The sequence below is a fragment of the Amphiprion ocellaris genome, chromosome 18 (genome assembly GCF_022539595.1).
Source record: "Amphiprion ocellaris isolate individual 3 ecotype Okinawa chromosome 18, ASM2253959v1, whole genome shotgun sequence".
NCBI lineage: Eukaryota > Metazoa > Chordata > Actinopteri > Pomacentridae > Amphiprion > Amphiprion ocellaris.
In genome coordinates, this window is record NC_072783.1 from 15,193,768 (window position 1) to 15,206,768 (window position 13,001).

At 39.3% G+C, this 13,001-nt stretch overlaps 1 protein-coding gene across 10 annotated transcripts in view; it reads right to left on the bottom strand.

The window, feature by feature from the left end:
• LOC111572501 (protein shisa-6-like) overlaps positions 1–13,001 on the bottom strand; it is a 109,281-nt gene that overhangs the window by 15,989 nt on the left and 80,291 nt on the right. The window lies entirely within an intron of this gene.

Consider the following 13,001-nt stretch of genomic DNA (forward strand, 5'->3'; position numbering starts at 1 on the left):
AAATGCAATAACAAGGTAGGAGCCTTTGCACAAATCAAACCAAGGATAATTAAATTGTAATTAACGTGTCCTTTTACCAAAAAATATGAAGTTTACTTTAGTTTCCTACCTTGTGAAAAAAAGAAACAACAGTACATGAATACATGTGAATTACTTTGCTAAAGGTAAATTAGTGTTTCGATGAAGCCTTTATTCCAAATTCATAAGCATAACAGTTTTTTGATACAGGACCTGATGAATGCATTTATTGCAGTATCAACACTGCAATAAATCTATTTTAAGTGGTAATGTATCAAAATAAAGAATTGGAACAGTCTGTAGCCCCATGAACCTTATGCACCTGCTCTAGTTGTGTTCAGATAATTCAGTACAGTAAATGCTCTTATTATTTATCATCAGACTGCCTTGTGTTTTAATATGGATGTGATTATACTTAACAGACTGTAGTACTATAAAATGTCTAGAGTCTGGGAAGTTCCTCAGAAGTGATAAAATTTAATCAGAAGTGGACAGTTAATGATACACACACATGGATCTCTTCCATATTAAACTACATTAGCATAATTCCTATACTGTTGTATAATTAGTGGATAAGCTGCCGTCTAGTCAGTTCACCAGTGCATCTGTCTGAAACCATCCTGTAACCCTCATGTTCTGCCCTGTCTGTTTAAAATGACACTAACATACTAAACTGCGTTTTCTATTATCTTTTGAGGGAAACCCATTCAGTTGCAACCAATGATAAATGAGATTAGACGGGTCTCCAGAAAGTAGAATAGAGACACTTGATTTAATTCACAAAAATTGTAGCTAAAAAGTAAAAGCTGCTTCGGTTACATATCAGTCGTGTGTTTCAAGCCATCATTGGCTCATTCTGTGATCATAACTAAGAGCTGAAGTCACCAAAATAGAACTATAAAAATGTTCATTATGTTTCAGTCGACAGGAGTGACTACTGTAGGAAAACTAACATTTTGCAAATAAATATGAACCTTTCCCCACAAAGCCGGAAAAACCTATGTTTGGGAAGGACCACATGCGAACGTAGTGTAGCTGTATAAGTTTGCAGTGTTTTTGTAGACAGTGTTGTAATTTTCTCAGAATCACTGTACACATTTAGAAAACTGATTGGAATGTACAAAGTATGTCCAGTCCTTTCAAGCATACACTTAGTTAATGACTGGATATGTCATCAGTCCACCACCAGTCATGTATGAATATATACAGTATATATGTAATGTGTGTTTTTACTTCAGACTACCCAACATGCTTCTAGAAAATGTAGATGATCACTGCTCCTACAACTCAAAGCTTCTCTGCACCTACACAAAGGCAAACTTCCTGAAGAGAAGAGAGCTGGAACAGACCGGACCATGCTGACAAGTGAACTCATCATTGAAGGGTTGTATGTACTTGAACATCAGCACAGCTCCCCATTTTTCACTCAGAAGTATGGCTAGAGAACCCAGACATGGTCACTATGCGATTTTCTCAAAGCTTCATCTCAATCTGGTGATTTCCACTCAAAACCCGGTCTGAAGGGTCCGGAGAGAAGGGCCGAGCTGGACGACCCACTGAGAACAAGCAGAAGACTGTAGCTCATTAGGAGCTGGGCAGTCATGTTCAGTGAGCCTCCTTAATCTGGGGACCAATTACGTACATTCAACTAAGAGTCCCAGCACAGTTAGCTCCCCTAAACTCTCAGGACCACGAGTCTGCTTATCAGCTCAGAACACCCCACTGCACCATCACCCTCACATCCTGGAGCTGACATGGCAAAAAAAAAACCTCCATCACTGTGTAACTATGAAGCAGCACCTGGAACCTATTTTCCATTGATGAAGTGAGCTTACAGTCAAGGTTAAGACCTCCTGCATGCTACGCTGTCCAATACCTACTGCCTTCATCTTTTTAAACTGACATATTAAAACTGATTCAAAGCCAGTGCTGCTGTCTAATCATATGATGGGCTGATTATTTGTGATTGACATGCTCTCCAGATTGTTGGGTTAACAGGGTCCCTATCTAAATTGCTAAATGGCTGTTTGGCTGTTAGTATTTCAATGACGCAGCTGTGTGCTTGTCAAAAGGTGTCAGTCAGATTTAATGGCTGAATCAACTACGTACATATATCTGTGATCAGTGGGCTGCAGAGACCAGTCTTAGACACGTTTTTCTGTTATCTGCACAAGAAGATTGCTCACGTTTAATTTCCCTGTGCTTATACAATAAGTGATCTCTGGAGAATACCTCAGTGGCGAGTTTACTTAATAGCAACCAGATGGTATGCAAATGAGTAATCTGACATTTGGCATGGCATTTTGTTTCACATCACACTTGCAAACATCACAACCACATACAGCACACAGAGGAGGAAAGAGAAGGCACACCGAGTCGACCACAAAACACCTTGAACCCTGTGCCAAGGTTAAATAAGCATTTGCAGAATCGATTGCAGTCACATACTCTGAGGTATCGTGGAAATCCTCAGAACATTGATTTCTAGGAATCTGCATTCTGTCCAGCAGCTGAACAGCAACATCATGGCATCCAGTCAGCTCTCTGTGGATGGGGTTTGTGTGTGTTTTTGGCCACAAGCTCTTGTATTTCTATGAATACTGAAGTTATGCTCAGAGATGAGATGAGTGGAGTGGAGCCCAGCCAAACAATCATCACTGTGAGAGAATGAAAGGGAAGGAAAATAGCTGGCAACCAAACAAGGTCACCAGGCTTTTTGCCTGAACAACTGTGTAACCTTCAGAGGTCAGACTCCTAATGTCAGACCCCTGCACCCCTGCACTAACCCTAACCCGCACCACTAAAAACCAAATTCTTTGGCTCACACGGGGGGGGGGCAACCACCTCTGACAACACTGTGGCCCCTCTCTGCCACACCACTCAGTCAATAATGAAGCTTGTTAGAGGGTTACAGTCTAATACTAATGTAACTACAATTGTAATATCCATCCATCCATTATCAATACACCGCTTAATCCCCATTAGGGGCGGGGGGAGGGGGCTGGAGACTACCCCAGCTGACTTAGGGTGAAGGCAGGGGACACCCTGGACAGGTCACCAGTCTTTCATGGCTATACATAGAGACAAGCAATCATACTCACATTGACACCTGCGGACAATTTAGAATTAGCAATTAACCTGAGCATGTTTTTCAATTCAATTCAATTCAATTTTATTTATATAGCGCCAATTACAGTCAAATTGTCTCAAGACGCTTTACAGAACCCATATGCCTGACCCCCAGAGCAAGCCCTAAGGCGACAGTGGCAAGGAAAACACCCTTTTAACAGGGAAAAAAAACCTCGAGCAGAACCTGGCTCTTTATGTGGGGGGACCCATCTGCCTGCTGGCCGGGCGGGTTGAGAGGGACAGAAGAGGTAGAGAGGTAGAGATAGAGGGATAGAGGTAGAGGGATAGAGATAGAGGGTTAGAGGTAGAGATAGAGGGATAGAGGTAGAGGGATAGAGATAGAGGGTTAGAGGTAGAGGGGTAGAGGTGGAGGTAGAGGGTTAGAGGTAGAGGGGTAGAGGTAGAGGAATAGAGATAGAGGGTTAGAGGTAGAGATAGAGGGTTAGAGGTAGAGGGGTAGAGGTAGAGAGGTGGGGGGGGGACTGTGGGAGGAAGCTGTAGAACTGTGAGAAAACCGACGCATACACAGGGAGAATATGCAAACTCCATGCAGAAAGATCCTGGGAAGGCCAGGACGCGAACCAGGGATCTTCTAGCTGCAAAACGAAAGTGCTAACCACCAAGCCACTGTGCAGTCTTAAAATTGTTATATCAACAGTTAAAAGAAGCATAACTTAGAATCACCAATCTATATATTCTTTAATGCAGTTCAGGGTTACATTAGTCCCTATGAATGCATGAGGGAATGATAAAAGTAAGTGATCAAAAAAATGTACTATTTAGCCTACAGGAAAAAAAAGAAAAGGAATCCCTTATTTCTAAGCCTCCTGAATAATAGTCTCAGCCTGGCCAGCTCTTTAAAACTGACTGGCACGTATTGACAGGAGCCAGATTTAAGGAAAGACATTAATATATAAATGGGGAACTATAAGAAATGCAGATTCTTTCATACTAGCTCAGTATCCTCAGGGTTTACTCTGCATTCAGTGCAGTGTCACCTTGGAAACTAAGACTGCAGAGGTCAGGGATGTACGTGAAGAGACCAAAGTTCCCATTTTGTTACAGAGTTAATTCAAACCACAATCTTTTGATCCATCTTCAACCAAATATACATCTGCTGGTATCCTGTGATGTGTACATGGATAAATGAACAGGATATTACTGCAGGTGTAGATTGGAATGCTTCAGAGACAAGGTGATCAGAGTCGCATTGTGATTATATCTCAGCAGGTGTGCACCAATCTATCAGTGTTACCACATCCTCAGACAAAAATCCAACCAGAAACTTTAATGGTCTTATAATTTGACTTGTTTTTTTTCTTCTCAAGCAAACTGAAACTACAGATAGTAGCTATAACTTTAGCCTGACAGTGGAAGTCGAAATAGAGCCCATGCCTTATTTACCTTGATTGTGGATGCACTTGGTTTGTTGATAAGTCAGCCAGACTTGCCAAACTAATTTACACTAACTTATTAGCTATTTATAATAATTTATTATTACCAGGGAAAACTGCAAGGACCCATGATCAGATCCAGACAATCCAGACTATGACTCCAGATATGTATCAGGGTAACGCCAGGTGAAAATGGAGTCAAACTTTAATCATACCTTATCTATAGTTTATTGGCCATACAATTCCCTAAAATAAACAGTCACCAAGTTTGTATACTGTAGAAAGAGGGAATTTTGAAAATATTGGCAGTCTACAAAAACCATAATACAAAGTAGTCTCACATCAATTTTCTTGCCTTGGAGAAATTTTGAAGCTACCTGTTACAGCATCATCATTAAAGCACCAAATGACAGAATATCTGTTTGAAGAATGCTGCTTATCCCCCCAACAGAGGAAATTCATCTAACTATTTTGGTAGCTTTGGAGACCAAAGGTTGATCAGTACCTGAGATGTTTGTATGACGCACCATTTGAAACCAATAAAAGGCTATTTTGGCAAACACTGTAAGGTTGTTGTAACTGTTTAAGACACTTAATGTTATTTGTCTTTATTTTGTCATCTGCTTTATGCATCAGATGTGAATAAGCATTCAAAGCAGGAAACTGTACCTCTGTTTTGAAAATGCCATTGAGTAGATATGGTAGAAACTATGGATATGGGAGAAATCTTGGTGGACACAGGATTCAAAAAACTGAATAGAAAGACAGTCAGTTACAACTTAATGGAAAAACTACATGCTTGATATCTCTCAACAACACAGAAGAGGAGGGAGGAGAGTGTGGGGGGAGGGGACAAAGAAGTAAAAGGCTGGAGAGACAGAAATACAGTGGACACAGGATGAAGTGAGACATAAAGCAGATAAGAGAAGGAAAAGAAAGAAAAAGTGGATATGGTAGGGTGCTGGGAGGGAAAAAAAGAGAGAAACTGCAACATGGGCCAGTGATCACAAGCCATCCCTCCGTCCTTCGACTCCCTCACATCTATTAGAACAGCCATCCTCAGCTCTCTGCTCCACTCTCCTCATGACATCCCTCTAAAACCAACAGCTCTGCCATCCCATTAGCACTGCCAAGTGGAGTTACTGGAGTTATGAAAGGCCCAAAGGAGGTGGAGGTGGTGGCAGCAGGGGCACGCAGTACATACTGCATGTGTGTATTCACATGTATGTGCGCAAAGGTATGAATGCGAATCTCTGTGTCCCACTGACTCTGCTGACAGCGCTATCAGTGCTACCAACACATCCCTGCACTGTTCTCACAGCAAAGTAAGCGGAGGAAAGGGAATCCACTGTGGGCTTGACATTTAACAGCTGACAAAGAGTGTTCACATTTAATCGCTAAATGTTAACTGCCATAATAGCCCCACTTCACTCGGTTAGTGGGGGACAAAGCTTTCAGCCCCTGGATAGAAGTAGCTCCCACCTCCTCATTGATTTCACTGGCAGAGCAGGAGGCTTAACTCTGACCCAATTGCGGCACTGCTTATAAGTATATTTATAGCACTTTCAGCTCTGCTAATTTTAGCCTGCACTGCTCATTCTTAACTGTGAGTCAGAGTACTGACTTAAGCTAAAAGCATGATTTTAACTAACAAATGCTTAACTTATATCTGTAAGTAAAAGTCTGGAAATTCAAAACCATAAGAACACTTTAACTTAATCAGCACATACAAAGAAGCACGTTGTGCAGCCTGCTTTAGCAACACTGTGTTTACTATGCAAGTAAAACACAACAGAGTTTAAAGATAGAACTGCAATCATGTCTGACAAACAAAATCTGTAATACAGACCTACTGTAACATAACTGTAACTGCTTGCTTCATTTTAATTAATCTGATGGCATCACTTTAGTTTGAAGAAAAATAACAATCTTAATGGATCCCAAAAGTGCCCAAATTCTAAAGCTGCAGTCACAGCTGCTGTATTTCTCTAGCTTCATCACATGTTCTGTGCTAGCAGACAGAGCTGCGATGGGTTATGTGCAAAACCAACAGGAACAAGCCTGAAAATAATGAGCTATGTGGGCTGTCCTTCTATCAGCCATTTCAGTTACTGATGGTTTGACATGTAAAATTTTAGGTCGCTACCGCCAAATCCTCAGCTCTCACTATAAAGCTCTGTACTATAAAGCTGCACTCACTAACGTTTTTGTTCGGTTTTCTTTACGCAACTCGAGAACTCCATACCAAGTATTTGACATATTGTGGCCTTTTAAAGTTGATATGGCAAATGTGTGTGCAGATATCTAGCACATAATATTCAACCAAATATAGAATTTATACTTTAGTCTATTTTTATTGTTTTATTGATACACAATAAAACCTCAGCCAGCTTTAATGATTCCACTTTACTCTTTTTAACTTGCAAATTAAAAACAGGAATAAAGACAAGTGAATGGAAATGCACTTAAAAAGAAACATTAGTCTAATGACCTCACCATACAGAACTCCAGTATTCTCTCTCTCTCTCTCTCTCTCTCTCTCTCTCTCTCTCTCTCTCTCTCTTTATTCTATTTAATTTGTTTATTTTAAACTCTGGTTATCTGGCTTTTATAGCACTGTCCCATTATGTCCACCAGTCAGAATCTACAGCTGTCTGCTGTACATGTAGTGTTCTGTACAATTGCAGAGTTGCTGGTAATTCTCTGTGGATGCATCTTTTACATTATACCGATTATACCCTTGACCCATTGTTGATATAATAATATTGATTATTAGTATTATTAGTATAAAAATGGAATGTATGGATTATGCTTGTTATGTATCTGTTGGATGTGATGAGAAACACTATCAACATGTGCTGAGATATAAAAACTAAAACTCCTCTGAATACTGCTGCATTATCAGCAATTTCTGCTGGTTTACGAGGGAATGTCATTTCACAAATATTGTTCTGATTCTGCGTTAGTGTTTTTGTATCTGTATATCTGCAGTTGTGCAAATACAGTAAACTGCTATACAGTTGTACTTCTGGACTGATCATGTTTGTTAATGAAAGAAAACTAATTAACATGTGTTTTGAATCAGTTGAAATTAATAGCGGCACTGAAATACACCAATATCATTTTGCATTCATAGATAACTCCATTAATGGGAGTCACTAGAGCTGCAGACTCCTGTGTTGTTCCAAGTACAATAAAATTCCAGTCCAGGCGGTTTCTATCCACACTGCCAGTAAGTATCGCTCTTTATCTCATAACTCACAATCGCCCCCAAGACACCAAAGGCCAAGTAGTTACTTGACATGTCACTGCCTCTTCTGCTTGACAAATGTGCCATGATAGTCTCAACAGGGATGACGAAAGACAAGAGGTTGAGATGGACTTCATATCCAGTTCATTTAAAAATGTGATGGACAGTGAACCCACTGTGGACAACTGTGACCCTGTGTGTTAAAAGACAATAAGAGATCCATTTTATTGAAGGAGTGCTTCATGATGTTTCTGCAGAACCCATCTGGTTTTCATTCTGCTTCCTTTCTACGAAACCAAGGCAACAAAAGGTAATCTGTGCTGAAAATCAAACAGTGTAACAGTAGGGATTTTCATCGCATGTCACATAGCTGGAAGAATATTCCAATATTTTTTCTTAAAAAAGCTATCTGACTTCTCAACAGTTGATCAACATACCAACCGACTCCATTTGCAGGCTGTTGAAAAGCAGACTTCCTTTGAGAAGAGGTGGTGGGCGAGGAAGAGGTAGAGGAGGAAGAGGAGGGTCCGTATATCGTAAGCAAGGATAAGCACAGATTTATCTGATGTCTTCTTAAAATAAAAGAAGTAACATCATCAAAACTGCCTTTATCCATGCCTTCATAGACCAGCCCTCCTCTCCACTGAGATGCACAGAGTCGAAGAGCACACACACCATAGCGGTTAGAGAACTCATTTCAGTAAAGAGGATGACACATAGAAAAGCGAAACAGTTCAAAACATACATTTCAAAGGGCAGGAATTAGAACAGAGGAGAGAAATGAGACGAGTTGAATTTAAAGGCACAACACAATAAAAAAATAATACAATGTGGGCCAGCTGCAACAAACATCAGGAGGTACACAATCTTCTTGTTTACAGTATGTCCCAGTTTGGTTAGGGTTTCTTTTTTCATTAATTTGAACCAAACTCCACTCACAGAATGAAGTGGAAAGAGGAAGAAGATAGAAAGAAGTCATGCAACTGAGATCTCCTCTTTACAATGTTTCCTTGTAGGTGAACCCACATTACCACAGCAGTGACTTAAACACAACCACATGAGGGGTGTCACGGCACGTGTGTTTGGCTGGTTACAGGACATTGGCTGTGATTTACTATCAGTTAATGTAATGCTGTCTAATTCAGTGTACATCATAGTATAAGGAGAACCACAGTTGGTACCTAGTTAGAACCTGCATGGACAAATCATAACAAAAAGGAGGCAGTAGTTGAAACAGCTACTGTTTGTGAGTATTTTTGTTTAGTTTCATCGTCACTGACAAAGATTGGATTGCCCATGGAACTGAGGCATGAGCGACACTATGTCTCTGGAACAAGACATAATAAAATTTACTAACATAAACTAATTCTTACAGTACTGAGCCTTTAGATTAGTCTTCAGAGCTACAGAGGGACACCTAAGTTAACTTCCTTGATTGAACGTTATCGACCCAGTAAATGGCTATCATCCCATACACTGTAACAAATTGCTGTAAAAATGTAGCATATTTTGTACAGTAATATATCGTTCTTTGTAAATAAAGCTGAATACTGTAAATCCATGTGTTTTTAAGGAACAAAATATTAACAGCAAGCTACCATACAATCTTACAGCAGATTACAGTATTTTTCTGGTTTGGGTTTATTTGAGTGTGACTGTTGGCGCAGTCTGTTCGTTACTCGTCTCAGCAAATCTTCCTGCACATCACCTCATTTAGCAAACAGTCAACACAAAGAAGTGACGAAATAGGTTTTAAATATTTTGTATCAGTGATTTTACTCATTATTAAGGGAAGAATTAGAAGAAAAGGAAGAATTGAGGACGACGATTTTCGGCCCGGCTCAGACCTGCAGGGACGACCTGTAGCTGATCCATCCTGCTTCTATGGTTCACTTAACAAGGTAACTGTGATTTTTTTAAAAAGTCAGCCTTACTTTTAATTCTGTCAGTCTATTTTATGTTTTATTCTTTGACAGTAACATAAACATAGCCAGGTTAGTTACTGCTTGGTGTTAGCCACGAGTCACTAGCATGAATGCTAATGTTTTCCACACTGTTAGCTAGCTAGCATGCTCCCCTTTGGCTGCAGAGTGGACAAACCTTTGTGTCTTTCTTTTAAACCAGACCAGGAAAATGAATTTCTAAGCAATCAAATCCAACTAGGTTAAGTTAACTATCTCTGTCTTTCGTGTAATTTCCAATCAAATATACAATGTGATGCTCCACTGATCTGTTAGAAAATCTTCACATGTACTTGTCTGCATTTGACCATTTGGGTAATTTCAAGTTTTAAAACAGGTTTGTAGGATGTGTCATGTTGCTTTTCTCTCCACTTAGTAAAGGTAAAGTTGCTTGTTATGCAAACAACTGCAAAAATGAGATTTAAATGTTTACTGAACTAAATAGCTGTTTTAAGTTGAAGCCTCTGTTTTGATTAATAATTTGAGTTTCCTGTTTATTTTTTGTTTGTTTGTTTGTTTGATTGATTAATGTGACAGAGTTCCATATTAAGTTCAAGGGATCTTTGCCTACCACACCTAATATATTCTTTCTTTGTCATTTCGCTGTAGTCTCTTTCTTAGTATCAACCCTGAGAGGGGAACAAAGGCCAGTCAGGAGAAGGTGATGTCCAAGAGGTCGGGAAGCTGCTCCAGAAAAAAGTCCTCTACTGTAAATCCCCATGTAACCACCTTTATAAAAAAAAACTCATGGACTCTGAGTGGGACTTCATGTAAACCCACAACACCTCTCCACACAGAACCTCACTTTCACAAAGCAAAAGCCCAGTCTGCAACCAGATGTTCATGTTGTCATTTTAAGGTAACTGTAGGAGCAGATTTGAAATATGCTCTGTAAATTATATTGGCATCAGTGGGTTTCACTTGTAATTAATTGATTGTCTATTTTACCTATATAAGGTAGGAAGCTTTGTGGCTAGGTAGGGTTTCCAGCCGGAAGGGGACAAATCAGTTTTTGACCGCTAAACGCCAAACACGGAATGCTGTACGCCGAACGTCAACTTGTGAATGGGAATTTGTGCACTTTGGAGTTTTTTGGGAAACCAATAAAGACACTGTGTTCAAGACAAGTTAAAATGAGTTGGACTGTCATTCATTAGCTTGGTTATTAAGCGCGTCAATTCCGTTTTATGGTTCCCGGTTGGATGCTCTCAGTGGCTTAAAGTATTGGCTTAGCCCCTTTAACAGTAACAAGTCTCAGTATTGTGTTCGGTTCAGTATAAAATACTTCAGCCCGGGTGTCTCAGTTTTGAAGTTCCAGGTTTGTTCGATGACTTGGTGTTTATTTAACCTGATCATGAGTTATGAAAGATTGATTCTGAAGGCAGGGTTCCTGATATGTGATATGCAATATTTAAACAGATTGTTGACAACCTGTTAAACATCAATTGCTTTTATAGATTTTATTTTACAAGACTTGAGTTACTTGAAATTTGTCAGCTGCTGAATGCGTTCAATGCAGTAGTTAAATAATTTAAATGATATATAGGTATCTTTTGTTATAGTTCAGGAAAAATGGAAACCAAACTCAGGGTGTCTGAACTAGAACATGCAGAATGAGAACCTGTTCAGTATGAGGAAATGATTATATGTTACTAAAATTTAATGGGTTAAAAAAGTCAGTTTTTTAATATGTTTGATACAGAGTTGGCTTTAATAAAAGCTTAATGTTGAAAAGTCATCTCTTGTCTGAGCCATTTCTATGCTATGCTATTTCCTGGAGCTTTCATTTTGAGATGTGATATTTTAAAATCATTAGTTTTTAGCAATGTTATCACTTTATATCATCACATTCTCTGATATCAATTTTACAGTAATAAACTGTTTATGAAGATTATAGTGCAAACAGTAAAATAACAGTATAATGGCACCAGAATATTGACAGTAATATACTGTAAGCATAAACTCTAAACAGCATAATACTGTAATAGTTTTTACAGTAATAAACTGTTGTAGAATACAGTAGGTTTACTGTAGAATAACAGTGCTCTGCTGGCAACTTTTGCTGCCAGCTCTTTACTGTAAATTTACAGGGAAATTTCTTAGAGCAGGTGTGTTGTCACCCATTCATCTAATTGAAAAACAGAAATAAATCCCAATAATGAGACCTCTTGTAGTCATATGAATTGGAGAAAATGGAGATTTGCATCATGTGGTAAATGTAGCTACAAGGTGTATTTTTACTTCAAACCGAGAACTTTTTTAAACCTAACCAAATGGTTTTGGTGTCTGAACTTTACCAAAGACTGAGTCAAAAACAGTGAGTTAAAGTCAAAGTCAAAACAAGACTTGACTGTCAGAAAAATAGAACTACAGTTATGGTATGAGATGGGACTCAAACTCAAGTCTCGTGAGTTAAAGTTCACTGACCTATGCGTCCTCCATCCCCAACCTCGTCCTCTTTAGAAATGCTAAATTGTGGATAGACCATTAAATGAGATGATAACAGTCTACTGAGCTAGAAGGTGGAGGACCTTCCTACTGACCCATGTGCACCTACTGAATGATACAATAACATCCAAATCAGGTGCAAATCCAGGACAAGCTTAAGTAGTTGCTGATTTAAAAAGTTAGACTGTTTTGAAGCTGCCCTTCCCTCCAACCTGTTATTACTCCCAGTAAAACCACAATCTGTCCTTTTTACCCCCCTGTTGTGCAAATTAAGTGAGGGATGAAAATGTGCTAATTAGCTCATTGGTTGATGATGTATTGAATCTTGAGCATTGCCAGGCTAGATGTTTCCTCATGTTTTCAGGGTTAATGCTAAGCTAGGCTAGTACTTAATAACCAGGAACAAGTGTGGTATCAGTCTTGTCGACAAGAAAGTGACATAGCAGATATTCCAGTACGTCTAACCCTTATGGTTAATTATGTAATATGCTCCAAAAATGTCCGAATGAATCAGGTTTTTTACCAAACCAATTCCATGTACCGTTACACCCATACAACCGCATACCAGACTGTACGCATGTGCTCATCACACACACACACAGGAGATCTAAATGTCAAGGGAAGAATACACAGGTTAGGTGAATAGATATAAAGAGGTCAACAGGAAGGCACTGCACGATTAACACTTCAGGTATAAGCTGCCTCCAAACACTGATCAGGAGCTTGGTCTTACTTCTGATTGCTGTTATTATTCATTAACAGGCTCATAAAACAAATACAGAAATCATGATGAAGTGGTTA